Here is a 15,194-nt window from a genome sequence, read left to right as displayed (position 1 = left end):
CGCGAGTGCCGGTCTCAGACTAGCAGATTGCCGATTTCCGCGCAGACGGACGACTGAACGAACGAGCGAGCTTGCGAGCAAGCAAGAGGAAGTTTGCCAAGACACGCGATGGTCGGGTCTATGACCATCGACCACGCGATGCCATAGTTGCGTTTACCCTCGTTGCGAACCCCTGACAAAACAAACCCTGTCTGCTTATCCGCGATATTTCCACGAATTTCTTCCATCTCGTGCCTCGTGCTAACCCCTGACACAACGCAACCCCTGTAAATGGAGGAAGAACTTCGCATTTGTTCCCGGCAACCCTCGAATCACCTCGTCCTTCACGTCTCCTTATCCTTATCCACGCGCGTTTTTCTTACTCTTACTCTCTCTTTTTCTCTGCCACGTGTTGTCGCGTTTTCCTTATTTCGCACTGTCGGCGTAAAGTTTCATTGCTTATATGTACGGCTCTCAAAGCACTCACTCGACACTTCATTTGGCGTAAATGCGATCGATTAACTTTCGTTCCTGAATATGCAGTAATCCAGACATGAGACTTAATGAGGGAAAAAACGATGAACCCTTAATTGACTATGATATATATATATGAGACATATATATGAAAAGCTTTCATATAAATGCAATACAAAGATGATATTGATTAAGCCGTCAATATGAAACGATTTGATAATTTATAATTACTATTTACGTATACTTTTAGATACATTGATAGTAGTGGTAATTGCTAGATCTTTGAGACTTTATAAAAAGATTTCGTGTTTGAATGATAGTGCTTTAGTAAGAGTTTTCATTTTTAACTTTTCATCCATTTTCTGCTAAGTGATGAATTACGTGCATGTTAAAAATCAAAAATAACAACGAGATTACGTTGCAGTAATAGTGAAATGACAATAGTGAAAAAGAGAGATGGATATAGATTTAATGAATTCTGTGCAAAAGGATCTAGATTTTCAGATAATTAATCTTTAGAGCTGAAGAAGATTTGAGTAAAAATTGAAAATAATTTTGCAAATAAAGAATAATTGAATATTACTAAAAAGATGTACTATAAGTACTGTATAGCAAGAACATCTTTTTCTAATGATTTCTACTGCTTGTGATTTTCTCATTTAAATTTTTCTAAAGAAAAAGAAATATTTTTCTAAATTGTACAATTTATCTCTATATCAATTGCAAAGCACAGTAATTTCAAAACCTAATTAATAATATATACAATTTTTTTCAAAAATATACACAGCTCTGATAATATAAGTACAAGCGTTGATTATACATGACCTGTACGCGCAACCTCGAAGATACTGGCATATATTGTCATATGAGAGACTAATAGTGCAAGTTATTATCTTTTATCCATTGATCGAAGTTTGGCAAGCGAATAAAGTGACCGGTGTGATTGAAAATTATTTCAACTTCGAGGTACGCGCAGTTATCAAATTTTTGCAAGCAGAAAACATGAATTGGAATAAAATTCATATTTTAAGTCGAAAAGAAGTGTACTTGAAGTGCAACAAATTCAAAGATGGGCGAACGGCATATCTTTCAAATTTGAAAAAGGAAGACAACATCGCTTGCTATTAGTTCTCTTTCCCATGTAACAATACATGTCTGTACTTTTGAAATTACCTGTACAGATCCACATATAATTAACGCATGTATCTTTATTATGAGAGAGCTGTTATATATTTAGTATTATTACAAAACATACTGAATCTGAATACCATTAGACAGATTTTTCTCTCTAAAATATACGCATTCAGAGGAATAAAAACTTAGCAAACGAATATGATGTCCATTGTATGTAAATAAAGCAGGAATAATAGAAATAAAAACAACTATAGGCGCATGTTATTTACTTTGTATTTTTTTTTCTCGTATTTATTATTATTTCAGTATATATACACATATATATGTATATATATATATATATATATATATATATATATATATATATATCTCACTAAAATATATATATTATCATCTAATATCTTTTTAATATACAAGGAATTTTCTAAAGATCGGACTAGCTATATGTAATTATGTTCTTTTCATCAAGACGAATAAAAAAGTTCTTATATAACATGTTGCTAAAATGCTTCATTAAAAAGTACTCCTGGAGTATTTTCCGTGCCAGGGCCCTAAATTACAATCAAAGCAACGCCTATTATGTTAGATTATTACGTAAATTCACTTGATTTTTTAAAAATTATTAAATAAATATGTATTACGTTGAAATACTTTAATTATTTTTAAATACATGTATTACGTTAACATTAAAATTTATTCTTTTAATTTTAACTTTTTAACGAAGCGTTTTAGAAAAATGTTTTATAGAAACTTATTTGTTTGTCTTGAGAAAAGCATGATTACATGTAGGCAGGCCAACCTTTAAGAAATACTCTGTTTATTATATAATATAATGATCATTATTATTATTTTATTATTATCTCATTAATATTTCTTTTTAATATACATGTACTTCTTATTTTAATTTACTTTTATTTATGCTCTAATTCTTATTTATAATATATATTTATTTTTATCGTTGCCTTCTTTACGTCAATCTGCTCGTATAGTTGGACGCAGCATGTTATAATTTTATTAGACATGTCATCTTTATCTTTTAGCACTTTTTTGTTGTAATATTTTATGTCTCTTTTTTATATACTGTTTTCTTTTTAGTTATTTTATTTTTTATTTTATTTTTATCAGAAGCTACTAAACTTCTGTATAGAAATTTCTATTTTTTTGTTTGACTTTTATTTTTGTTTGTTTAATTCTGAGTCGTTTTACTCTAAAGGATTTAGTTTAAGATGAAATAAATTTATTTATCTATCTTCGCGAGAAATTTTTGCTGAAAGATTGACTCTAAAACTATAGAGAAACGATATAGATGTACTTATGATTGCAATGTGAGTTTCGATCAAATTGCAATCTTTCCGAGCCAATGGCCTGTGAGAAAATCGTTGATTGTGAAATCATTTATTTAAATGCACAAAATTTCAGGGACATTAAATTAGTTTTGTGATAAAATTGATAAAAAACAGAAGAAAGTTTATTTTTTTCTGAAAATTTAGTGTTAAAATTAAAATTATAAATTTTGTGTATATTCTACATATTTAAATTTTTTAAATAAATTTTATTTACCTTACTTTTTTTCAATATTTTCTCGTATTTATTACTATTTCAGTATATATCATGATTGCATATATGATTACTATTCTATCAATGATTCGAAATTTATAAGAGTTTAATGCACTTATTAAAAAAAAATCACTACAACTAAATATCTAGGACATAATGATATTCCTAAATAAGTAAATTGAGTAAAAAATTTGAGAGAATTTATTTTGATAATCTCTGAAAGTCTTACAAACATATGTTTTTAGCTTAGCAGTGACATCTGAGACAATTACGCGTATTATTCTGGCCACCGAAATTACGTGTCAGTGTGACTTATGTTCTTTTTGCGCCGGTCTTTATCTCGATCTCTCGAGTTAGATTCCAGCAGCCTACTACTTCGTGTTCTTCACTGCAAGATCGATTCTCGATCGCGTACTCTCGGCAGATTAGAGTCATCTATCACCCGGATCCGATTCGGATAACTTCGTTTCGACTGTGCCTGGTCAGATTCTTATCAATGTACCGGCGATCTTCTCTCCCTGCTGTCCCTTCCTGCTTTCAAAAACCCCTAGTAGTTTTGCCAGCATTTTTCCACCGTTGCTCCATATTATGCGCGATATTTTTTCGATGTATGACGTGAAAAAGAGAAGGATTCTGAGATGGATGTCAGTGTGGCAGAGGCACATAAAGATCACGCATATAGGATGGCTCACGCCCGGAAATCTTGACAGTACTGTACATGTGTGGGCGCGCACGTGCGGAACATTCGTGTAGCATGTGATGTGGATGGAGAGATGTAGAGAGGAAATCTTCTTTCTTAATCTTTGCTGACCGCTCATATGTCCGTTTTTTACTTTTTCAGAATATTCGGCCATATATAAAAAAAAGAGAGAAAAAGGATATTCGATTATATCTCAAATTTTGCCAAAGTAAAAATAGAGAAAATATTTTATCGAAAAACATTTTGTTTGTTTTCAAAGTAATAAGTTCGGATATGTTACGTAATATCGAAACATATACAAAGATATTTATTAGTATACATGTTGCATTATTTTTTTCTATTTATTTTATTTTCTTTTAATTAACTGTGTCAATTATTTTCTCAATTAAAAGAGTGTGCTATAAAGATTGAGAAGAGATCGTTGATCGATTTTATTGTTAATTTAATTGTTTGAAAGGAAAATTGCATTTGAAAAACAAAGATCACTGGGCGAAAGAAAGGATCTACAAAATAGATGCAGGATTAGTTACACAATAGTCTACTTTGGAAGTGGCGATGCCATTAGATATATTCTTGGGGTTCAAGGCGGATACAGAACGTAGGTGGTCTAGACGAGGTCTAAACGAAGGCGGAGAATATTGCCGGGAGGGTAAGAATAAGGTTCTCGTGCGATAAGCAGAGTAACGAGTCAAATGCACGGTATTACGTCGAACTGTTTTTGTACCTCCCTTCTTTCCGCCATCATACTATCATTCTTTCTATCTGTCTATTCTTCGATATCCTTCCTTCATCTGACCTTATTCTGCCGCCCATTTCCTTTCTTGCCTCCCTAATGTCTCCCTTTTCTCCCTTTGGTGAGATCCACATGCTGCCACGAGGCTTACTTGGATAGCTCGAAGAGTATAAATTATCCTTCATCCATGGATTATTGCGTTCTTTAGACAATAACAATTGCAATTCTGTCTCGGAGCCTATCGTGTTATTGTTTCAATGGCCGATTATGCAGAATTGATCTAAAAGTATAATTTTATTATGATTTCAAAATGTTCGAGTAATATAGCTAAAGAAATATTACCCACTAATCGCACAGTGATATAAAATATATTTAAACATTGCGATAATTTATTTTATTTTATAAAACTTGATTTTATTAATTTATTAATTTATCAATAAGATGGGTTTGATCTTGCCTAAGCCCAGTGATCTGAGAACTATGAGCGTAAATAGTCTATATCTTATTGTTAAACATCACAAACTAAATTAACTTTCTACTTTCAAGCAAGCAGCAGGAAATCACAAAAAAAAAAAAAAAAAACATTTTCAATCTAAATGACGTTGGGAGTTGTCCTAGCGAGAGTTGTCCGCAGGACCGCTTGTTTTTCTTCCTATAGTACTACTATTGGGAAATAGCATTGGCATTTAATTTTTTGTTTTCTTTAGTTTGAGATAAATAGTTACATTGCGTCATTTGTAAGTTTTTCAACTTGTAAGAACAAGCGACACAGTGCATCATTCTGTCTTTTTTCAACTCCAATAAACAATAAGAGATAGAATAATGCAATGTGTCGTCCGTCTTGCTTGCTAGACACAATTCTCTGATATATCGAATAGAAAAAAATGACAATAGAGAAAATGACGTGCATTTACAATAGTTTTCTATCGTGAAATTGTTACTCGGATATTGGGTTTTGACCATTTCTATTGGTTCTTTATAAGAGAGCAACGAAAATGGCATTTCACACTGCAACAGCACGGTAAACGTGAGTCGGTGAAAAAAAATTACCTACAAAATCTACTTAACGTAATAAAAACGACGGACATCAAAGGTGAAATCTCATAAACAATAAAAAATTGAAATATGGTTTTTTTGAAAAAAGCACGAGCTCTTAAACAAATTGACAATGATAAATGGATATTTGTGCGTCGAAAAATAACGACTGCAATGTGTGCGCGCGATAATTAAGAGGAACAAATCGCGTTACAATCATTTTATGTTGTATGTGGGTGGGTGGGTGTATGTATGTGTGTGTGTGTGCGTGTGTGTGTGTGTGTGTGAATGTACCTCCCCAATTTTTTTATACAATCAAAAATTTAAATGGTAGGAAAAATGAAATGGTTAATACGATTGATAAAATATTAAATAGTGCGAAGTATATTAGTTCTCTCTCTCTCTCTCTCTCTCTCTCTCTCTCTCTCTCTCTCTCTCTCTCTCTCTCTCTCTCTCTCTCTCTCTCTCTCTCTCTCTCTCTCTTACACATCGTTATTACTATATAGATTTTAATTCGGCAAATATATAATTATCACAAAATTGTGTAACTAAATTTTTCGATTTCTCATAATCTAAGAGTATACTTTAACATATATAATTTATGCCCGACTGTGTCAATTGAAACTACTCTGTTGGCGTTATTTGCTAACTTTCATGAAAAAAAAAGGACAAAAAATGGGATTCGTGAAGGATGAACTTTGTTCGCTAGTAACTTGTCCATTTTCTGATGTCGGCAGGGTTGCCGGAATTCAATCAAACTTGCAAAGCTTTCGAGCACTCGTTCCCGGATTACTCGCGAGTAAACAGCGGCTGCACAGCTTTCAGCGCGACGCGACGCTTGGACGTCGATAAGAAGACGCCGAGGGAGAAGTCGCGAATACTTGTTCGATGCGTACTTGTTTGTAGCCCGCTTGTGGGGTAATACTCTCTTACGGAAGAGAGTTTGCGGAGAGTAAATTAGCGGACAGAGGGAGGGACAGAGTGACGCGGACTAAGGGTGGAGTACTGTAGAAAATCAATGTGATCATAGAGGAAAGACGGGTGGGAGAAAGAGATAGATAGGAACCGAAGACAAGGAACCTTTATGTCGGGTCACGTCTTTAATATAACTCGCGTGGGCGATGGTGTGGCTGCGGCGGGCGTAATCAATCTTCACAGCCGTGTTACGCCGCATGGATGCTGCATCCGTGAGAAATGCGCAACACTATTTCGATCAAGATCAATTGCGATGCAATTAAAGCTGTAATTTTGTAAAGAAGACTCGGAAATATGTGCTTTAACAATAGTCATTTTTCAATATGTTTGGAGACAAATTCTGGTTAAATCCTTGCGAGGTAAACTTTTTCTTTTCTGCAAAACCTTGAGGGACCATAAATTATTTTGTACCTTTTGTACATGTACATGTCCGTACAGTGACAAATAGTAACAAATCTTTTGAATTTTTTTTCTCGGTATTACTGTCCTGTATAAAATTTTACGATTTTGTCGTAAAACTTGTTGTCATAGAATGGATCGTATTGAATCCTGTTACGTAAGATCTCTTGCAAAAAAAATTTTTTTTCTCTTCTGCTACGTTTTTGGCCGAACGTTGAGACGTCATTATTTCTAAAGAATTTAAAGAGGATTATTCAATAAATTCATCTTCTTAAGAACACGCTGTTAAGACTTTACTCTTTTGAAACTTTTGACCAAAAAACTTTTTTGTATTTTATTGCTCATTTAAAATCCATGTGACATAGTTCTTTTATTTTTAAAGTTTGTATTTTTTTTTTGTACTCTTAGAAATATGAATATACATTTATGTATATAATACGTAGAGAATATGAAAATATATGAATATACAGAGTATAGTTTTTAAAAGTTCTTACATAAATTAATTTAGAGAAAGAGAGAGAAAGAGATTATCAATAATATTAATAAATGACACTCATAAATTGAAAGACGAAAGCATTTCACAAAAAAGCGAGACAAAATTCGCGCGAAAGAGTGAGGAAAAAAAAAAGAAAGAGAGAAGGAAAAGGACAAAGATGCAGAGAGAAGCGAAATGAGAGATAGAGTAGACGAAGACAGAGAGGGTACATAGCGGGGTGCGAGAGAGGAAGTGACAGAGAAAAACATAGAGGCCGCGCTTTCCCCGAGGGTCCTGGGATCGATCCCTGTGCAATTTCCCGCACATGTTCGCATTGATCTGCCCTCACTTGCCCCCGGTACCCACTCCTTGCCGCCACTCAACCACCACTACCACTACCATTTCCGCCGTCGCCGCCGCCGCCACCGCCGCCGCCGCCGCCGCCATCACCATCACCACCACCACCATCACCACTACTACCGTCACCGCCAACCACCCTAAGCTTCTTCGCTGATACCTCCGATCGCCCAAACGCCTACCCCTAACTCTCGTCTCCACCCTTCGCTGCTCCCTTCGCGGACCAAAGTCATTCCAACTACGTCAATTCACCTTCTACTTTTTTTTCTTAACGTGTCCTTGTCTCACGCATCCGCGGCTTAACGCACGCATGTCACGCGCGCCACAGATACCATTTTCTTTGGCAGTCGCCGATATCGTTCAAGTTTCTTTTTATGAGTTCGACCATAATCCAAGCAATCGTATTTGTGAACGTACACAGTTTCCGAAATGATTAATGCGCACATTAAATAACATTCTCTTATAGATATCTTTTTGCTTAAGCTAATGACCGAGTCTCTTGAATCTTGCATTTTAAAAATAATTGTATTTATTTTTTTTGCACGTTCCAAATTTCTTATAAGCTTGTTGAAAGAAAAAGAGAGAGAGAGAGAGAGTTTTTGTTTTATGCGTTTTTCGATACGATCCGTTTTCCTTCGAACCTTTTATAAGATTCTGTTGTCCCACGTGATTCTAGCAATCTCCTCAGGCGAAATTCACTCCGAATACGTAAATCCACCCTTTATTTTCTTCTAACGTGCCTGGAACGCGCGCACTCACGTTTTAACACACGCGCGTCACGCACAGCGATATCCATCCCCTTCAATGTCTTCCAATACTTTTTCTTATCCTTTCTCCGTACCTTCTATATCCGTACAATTCCATATCACGTGTCCGTTCCAATCTTCTACTATCTTATATATCTTTTTTCTGACACATATTTGAAAATATATATTGCTGGATAATAATATTTATAGCTGTTTTATATATACATATTTTTATGTATTTTAAGTGCATTTTATCTTTTATGTCTTTAAATCAATATTTTTATTAAATATTAAAAAATTATTCAACACCTTGATATCTTGGAATATTTAAAATCGATACTTATTTTAAGCAAACCTGCAAACTTTGCTAATATTAAGGATTTATATATAATCTCTTTCTCTTTCTTTCTTTTTAATATAACTATAAAATTTTTATTTAACCTTAAATTGATTGATTTGAAAAAACAGATTTTCTTTCTCTTCTTATTACGAAATAAAAAACAAGTTTTTATTTAAGAATTTTAACTTAATCTTCTTGTCTGCTGTTTCTTCCGTTTTATGTTTATATACATAGTTCTATATTTTTCGTTATTACTGCCATTGCCAAGCAATCTCAGTTTCATCCAGGCAGCTCCGACCATCCCATCGCTTCATTCCAACCCTCGCATTTGCAAATCTAACCCACTAGGAGGAAAGCCGTTTCGACTGTACGTCTCTTCTACCTTCTTACCTAAACATACTTTCTTATGTTACTCACCATGCGTGATGCGTCACATCCCGGTGGTTGAGAAAAACTTTGAACGAAGGACATGGTTTTCCAATTTTAAGACTCATCCTATTCTGTCTCGTTTTATGAACTTTTCTAGGAAAAAAACCTCAAAAGGTATCGTCTAATTGTTTTTTCGTGTCATTGTGGAAACTTTTTGAAGTAACAAAATCTATCTTGTATACAGAGTGTTTCGAATTTTAATCGATAAACTTCTAGAATGTGTCGTAGAAATGATTCATCATCAAGCAAAAATGTTTGTATCTGAACTATATAGATCAATTCATCCCAGTTATGGAGATACGAAGAATTTAATTTTTGTCAGTAAAGTGATAACGGCTATCTCCCTCAAAGTACCACATTAGATAGCATGTTATCTCGAATATTTGTTTAAAATAGAACCATTGGCATTTTTGGGTAAAGGTACTGCACACATAGCCATACATTGTTATTACTTCTACAAACTGGATGTATTTAATAGACTGTTTCAAAGTGTCAAGTAAAGTCACATTATTTTTAAAACATGCCTCGATTTAGTTTTATAGAATAATATTCATATAAAAATTATAAATGTCTGGTATTTTTGTTTATTAATAAAATTGTCTATATCTCGATAACTTAGCCGAATTTATCTATAGTGTATGTACACTTTTTTGTTTAGAATAATGTTTCGAACACATTCTAGAAGTTTGTCAGTTAAACACTGTAGTGTTATGGAATACTTTTCGAGAAAAAGGATTGATTTTAATAATTTTTTATTTCCCATGTTTAATATTTTATATTAATTATGCATATTTTATACATATATAAATAAGCTGCGGAAATTAATATATAAAATTAAATTAAATCAAACAATAACTTTTAATCTATAATACATAACTAAATGTAGATTAATCTAAAAGAAATGATAAATCGAAAAATCGTTACTAGTACTCACGAAATTAGCAAATTTAATTAAAATATGAGAAAATTTAAATTTGTCTTACTTTATCTTTAAAAATATGTATGTATTCTGAAAGGCTGAATGCTAATTAAACTTGAATGCCAAGAGATCGTATAGGGATGTCAAGGTCAGAGATTTAAATGCCTCGATCAATTATTTACAAAAGCGATGCAGTTCGTGCAATGCGAAAACGTTACGCCCCATTTACACCCCACTCTGCACGCGAGCGAATGAACGAAAGTTAAATAAAAGTAGTCTCATCGTAATGCGGTGTGTGTGTATTTTTTTTTTAATCCTGAAGAAAAAAAACTTGGCTCGCGATGAGGGAAAGAGCACGAGTCTGTAACCACGTCAGCTATCTAAATTAAACTTTTCTACCCCTTCGGACTTCCTTCTTCCCACTCGACGATTGCAATATATCAAACCGCCTGTCATAAATCTAAAGCTTGAATCGTGCCGAACGTTGATGTAACTGGATCGGTAACAAAACTGGTATTGGAAGCCAGGTGTGACCACAATTCTATAGAGGGAGAGAGATAATGGAATAATAAACATTTTATCGACAGGCATATCATAAGAACATTATGAAGGAATTTTGATGAATATTATCAATTTTGAAAAAGTGACAATATTTATCAAGATAATAAAAATAAAAATACGATAAACAATAAAGATACGTCTTATTTTCGAGATAATTTACAAAAATGTATTTATAGTTTAAAAAAAGAAAAAAAAAGTTTAATTAAAATTTAAAACTCTGGAAAATTCAATGTACGAAGTATCAAGATTTAAACTCCATTTTCGATTAATTCCCGCGGGATGTGGAAAACTTGGCTGATGATTGTTTCGCACTTCGCCGCCACAACATTGAATCGGATTTTGTTGTAGCATATCAAGGCTCGTTTCTCATTTCGGTAATACTTCCAGGAATAGAAATTGCACCGCCATATATATATCGATCCCCGCCTATATTTCTCTCTTTCTCTCTCTCTCTCTCTCTCTCTCTCTCTCTCTCTCTCTCTCTTTCTTTCTCCTCCCTCAACGGGATCGACGTTTTCGGGTTGCTCGCCCCTGCGGTAACACGAGGCAGACGCGGAAGGACTTTCCCGGAAACCCGAAGACATCGATCTTCGGGCTCCCTTCGGCCAATCAGCGTGCTGACTGCTTCTCGAGAAGCAGATCCTCGTTAATGCAGCGCAATTCGTCGGAGCGACGCCGCTAATGGACTCGCGCAATCATCCTGGCTTGCTACCGAATCTCCCTTCCTATCGACAACATTGGTGTGTCCACCCCACATCTTTTCCTTTTACTTAAAATTCTTCGTAAAAATCTCGTGACGTTCACCTAAAGTTTTCACTGTATTATCTTCTAATATTTTATTCTCTCCCTGTCTGCCTCGCGAATTTTCTTAATGGACTATCTTTAGTTCATTTTCCTATGTGCGCTTGTGTTTTAAAACAGTGGAAATTCTAGTTAGTTTCAAATAACGAATTTTGCAGATAATTATTAGAATAATTAGACAAGTAACAGAATTTATTATTGTTAAAACTTTTATATAAGCTGCAGACCTTAAATTGTTTAATATATCATATGAGATATTTTAGGAGATATTATTATAATTTTAATTCTAGTAGAATTTATAATTTTCAGGATTTATGTCAGAATAATTTTGATAAAATTACAATTTGCATTGAATAATACAAACAGATTTTGTAATGACGGGAGCTGAGAAATCTTGAGGGTACTTGTAACAAATTGATGTTGAATTCTTTAAGAACTACTTTTTTCTTACATTTCAGCATAACGAAAATATATTGAGTCTTAATTTTATTACTTTACTTTATATTGTTAAATTCTTCCAATTTAAAGACATACATCGATATATCTTTTCTTTTAATAAAATTAAAATATTATCTTCCATTTTACTTGCTTTGAGATCAAGTTAAGCAGAGAGGAAGTAAATTTTTATTTTTTTAGCTGTCTCGCAGAACTTTTTACATTTTCTCGAGAGGTAATTTCATTTTAGAGGAAGAATTTCTTATAAAAGAAATCACGTCCCTTCGTTTATCTTCTCTAAATCTCTTAGCATCTTCCCTATTTCCAGATCCTTTATCATGCCGACTATTCTTTTTCTGTTCTTTTCCACTTTTCTCTTCTGTTTCCTTCGCTTATTCCTTATTTTGTCTTTCCGCTCATCACTCTTTTTCGCATTCCACACCTATCTATCTATCGTTCTCTTTTATTTGATCGGTTTAGAGGTTAGCTGTAATCAGACGAATACATGCACCTCTCACCCCAATCGATCGAATCTAAATTTTCAAGATTTTTCGATTAATCACTGTTTTATCTAAATGTATTTCACACCTAAAAAACTTAATAATGCAATAAGCAATATATGTTTTAATAATAATTATCGTTTTATGTATAATATAATAATTTCGAATCTAATAGGAAAATTTATATATATATATATATATATATATATATATATATATATATATATATATATATATATATATAGATAAATTTAATAATTGAAAACTTAGCAAACAATCAAGTTGATTATTGATAACATTTGCTCAAGTAAAAGAAAGTATTGACTTTTATCAGTTTCAACTTATAAAATATTATGGAAGCTTATTATAGGCTAATAATTAAATAAATTAAACTAGGCAACATTTAATGTTTAATTAAATTCTAGGCATTTTTGACTGAAGAATTAAACAAAAAATAGTAGGATTGCAAGAGATTTTTTAAATATATTTTCATTTAGATGTTTTCACGAGTACACTGAGTTTAAAAATTGGATGATAAAAGATGAAAATGAGAAGAGAAAAGAACACGGTGTGACCTTAATGCTCTAGAAGCGATATGACCTTAATTCCATCCGAATTCTGTTGTAGCCCAATTGATACATAAATCATCACAGAATACGGTTTCCCACGTTTCGCGTTATATATATGTGGTTCTCTGTAATTCTAATAAATTAGTTTGTCATCCACTATAAATCAGAAAGCAGTCTACATACTGCGTTTTTCTTTTTTTGCATGTTGTTCATGATAGACCGACAAAATTCAATTTCGAGAATAGAATGTTACAGTCATACAAATATCGTTGATCGAATTTTGGTTCAAAGTTATTTCTTGCTAGCGTATAAAAAATATTGTTCTTTTATATCGAAAAACGAATGTTTTTAATATAAAAATAATATTTTATTTCTCTTTTTCTTCCATTAGTTGAAAAAGAGAAAAGTATACGCTGTGACATTTGTTGTTTTTTTTGGTCGTTAAAAATTTCGGTAATAAATTAAAAAAAAAAATATATATATATATATATATATATATAAAGTATGTATTTATAAAATATATCGATTGTTTTGCGCTATTATTAGAAATATAAAACAGATTTTACTTTAACAAATAAAAGAAATAATTTTTGTCATAATATTTAAAACATTAGAATTTAAAAAAAAAAATGAAATATTTGCGACGTATACGGTAATCACAAAAGGAGAAGTTTTTACGTAAAACTAATGTTTTCTACAGGCGAAATGAATCTACATATCCTTCCCTTTTATGTAATGAGACGTACACGAAAGTGGGAGAGGCCTTATGCTTAGAGATTCGTAGGAAAGATAGTCGTAACGAGGCGTAGAGAGTGGATCAATACGAGGGTTCTTACGTAGTTCGCTTACTCTTGCTCTGTCTCTCTCCTTCACACTTAACTTTTCTTCTCTTCCTTATCTCTTTCTTCTTCCTTCTCTTGGCGCTTCATCCTCTCGACTTTCTGTCTAACTCCTTCTTTGCCTTCTTGCCTGTCTTTCTCTCCTCCACTTTTTTCTCTCTTTCTTTTTTTATCTTTTTCTATCTTTCTCTATCTCTCTTTTTTCTCAGTCTCTCTCTTTGAGAACTTGATGTGCACAAAGACGAAGGCGGATGACGATGCTTGTCGATAGATTGAGTACGGTGATCTTCCGATTACTTCCCAAATTTCCCACCCAATTTGCGAGACGTGAAAAAGCGCGTCGCGGCGGCGGCAGCTATTCCGAAATGCGAAAATAATATTGCATGTTGCGAAACTGCGTCATGGCGCCAAATATACGTTCAATTATGACGTACCGGAAGTCGCCTGTTACGTGAGCATAATGCTGAAATTAAGAGTGATAAACGAACGACAAAAATACGGAAACGTCTTGCGTATGTGACTTATTTAGTCTAGGCTGTCAAATTACATTTTGGATAAGAAACAACATCAACAACTACAACAACATCAACAACACACTAAAAATCCTACAACCGGGCATGCCCTGAGAGTACGAGAGTAGTACGCGTGCGAATATATGCCTAAAGTAAGGAATAAGTGAGTGAATGAAAGAAAGAGAGAGAGAGAGAGAGAGAGAGAGAGAGAGATAGAAAAAGAGAAAACAAATACGTGTATGTGTGTGTGTATGTGTATGTGTATGTGTAAAGAGAGACAGACGAATTGAGCGCGAAAGTGCGCTCGAGGGTGCGGAACGAATGAGAAAGAGGGAGAGTAAAAAAGACAGAGTTGAGAGAGACAGAGAAAAAGGAGTCACGTGTGACTGGCCACATGTGCTCAGATACGAAGTGAATCGAAAGGAGCGAGAGCGATAGAAAGAAAGAATGAAAGGTTTAACGTGTGTGCCTCTGCACACTTGTGCAAATGTATACTACATACGTGACTTTGCGTGTATGATGGAGAAAGAAAATATGATTGTGGTACGGAAAGAAGAGAGAGAGAGAAAGAGAGAGAGAGAGAGAGAGAAAGAGAGACAAAGAGTGAAAGAGAGAGTGCAAATGTTTGTGCAATAGAGCATGTTAGAGAAAGAGAGCAAAAGAGAGAGAGAGAAAGAGAGAGCGCTAGCGAGAGAGAAAGAAGATGTGGAAGGGATGGGAGAGTC

At 33.7% G+C, this 15,194-nt stretch overlaps 1 protein-coding gene across 8 annotated transcripts in view; it reads left to right on the top strand.

Moving 5' to 3' along the window:
* Window positions 1-15,194, top strand: part of LOC140666086 (protein abrupt) — a 121,934-nt gene that overhangs the window by 66,577 nt on the left and 40,163 nt on the right. The window lies entirely within an intron of this gene.

The sequence above is a fragment of the Anoplolepis gracilipes genome, chromosome 1, assembly GCF_047496725.1.
Source record: "Anoplolepis gracilipes chromosome 1, ASM4749672v1, whole genome shotgun sequence".
Classification (NCBI taxonomy): Eukaryota; Metazoa; Arthropoda; class Insecta; order Hymenoptera; family Formicidae; genus Anoplolepis; species Anoplolepis gracilipes.
Note: the sequence above shows the minus strand (reverse complement) of the source record. Positions and strands in the feature narration are given on the sequence as shown.